The sequence below is a fragment of the Moschus berezovskii genome, chromosome X, assembly GCF_049115385.1.
Source record: "Moschus berezovskii isolate FMDL1 chromosome X, NW_MosBer_1.0, whole genome shotgun sequence".
Classification (NCBI taxonomy): Eukaryota; Metazoa; Chordata; class Mammalia; order Artiodactyla; family Moschidae; genus Moschus; species Moschus berezovskii.
Window position 1 is genome coordinate 40,183,856 of NC_142488.1, and position 1,478 is coordinate 40,185,333.

General features: G+C 35.7%; 1 non-coding gene across 1 annotated transcript; it reads right to left on the reverse strand.

The window, feature by feature from the left end:
* Nucleotides 1-508: 508 nt before the first annotated feature.
* On the reverse strand, nucleotides 509-611 carry LOC129535318 (U6 spliceosomal RNA). Its single transcript, XR_008681593.1, has one exon. It is a non-coding gene; the product is annotated as a U6 spliceosomal RNA (small nuclear RNA).
* Nucleotides 612-1,478: the final 867 nt, after the last annotated feature.

Here is a 1,478-nt window from a genome sequence, read left to right on the forward strand (position 1 = left end):
CAACCTACTCCCATATTCTTGCCTGGAGAATCCCCATGGACAGAGGATCCTAGAGGCTGCAGTCCATGGGATTGCAAAGAGTCAGACACAGCTGAGTGACTAAGTACAGCACAGCACAGCGTTTTGCAAAACAAAGTTGTAATAATATAACCTGGATATTGACATTGATAAGATCCACAGCTCTTAGTCAGATTTTCCTAGTTTTATTTATACTCATTTTTTTTGTGTTTGTGTGTGTGTAGGGCATGGAATGGAAGGCTATGGGTTTTTATTAAGTGCTATACAATTTCATCACCTGCCAAGGTACTGAGCGGTTCCAACACCACAAGATCGCTCCTGTTGCTCTCTTATAATCACTCCCACTTCCCTGCCACCAATACCCTTGCCCCTCCCTGACCCTTGGCAAACACTAACCTGACCTCTATTTCTAAAATTTTGTCATTTCAAAAATGTTATGTGAAGAGAACCATGCATTATGTAATAATTCAGGATTAGGCTTTTCACTCAAAACAATATGGAAAGCTATGAAACTGCATATCATCCTTGTATAGGGGCCAGGCTAATCTTTTCCATCTCTTTGCCATTTTTGTGTATGTGATGCCAAAGTGCACATAATAATTTATTTTTAGTGTAGGTTTTTATGTATTTGTATCGTATCTCAATTTTTATTTATTTGCTGTGTATCATGTCTTTTTGTTCCTGTATTCCTTAATACCTTTTTTTGTATTAAATAATTTTTTTCTGGTATACTCTTTAAATGCCTTTGTTTTTTGTTTTTAATTATATTTTTGGAATGATTTCCTTATGGTTCTTCTGGAGGAATTACAATATGCTTCTTAACTAAAAACAATCTATTTCAGATAATTCTAACTTCATTTCAGTAAAATATAGAAATTGCTCCAATATAGCCCTTTTCCCTCTCCCCCACCTTTGTGATATTATTGTAATATATATTGCTTCTTTATATGCTGTATTCCTCCAATTATAACTATTCTTTATGCAATTCTCTTTTAAATATGTTGAGAAGAAAAGAGAAAAACTCTCTTTATACTATCTCTTTTATTGAACTACATAATTACCTTTACTCATGCTCTTTATTTCTTTGTGTGGCTATGAATTACTGTCTAGTGCCATTTCTTTTCAGCCTGAAGAATTTTCTTTAGTATTCTTTATAAGACAAATCATCTTTATCCAGGAATGTCTTTATTTCACATTCATTTTTGAAATATAGTTTTACCAGATATGGGATTCTTGGTTGATTTTTTTCTTCTTTCAGTAACTCAAATATGGGCTTCCCTGGTGGCTCAGTGGTGAAGAATTCCCTTGTCAATGCAGAAGGCGAGGGTTCAATCCCTAGGTCAGGAAGATCCCCTGGGGAAAGAATGACAACTCACTCCAGTATTCTTGCCTGGGAAATCCCATGGACAGCCTGGGGGCTACAGTTCACGGGGTCACAAAAGAGTTGAACATGACTTATT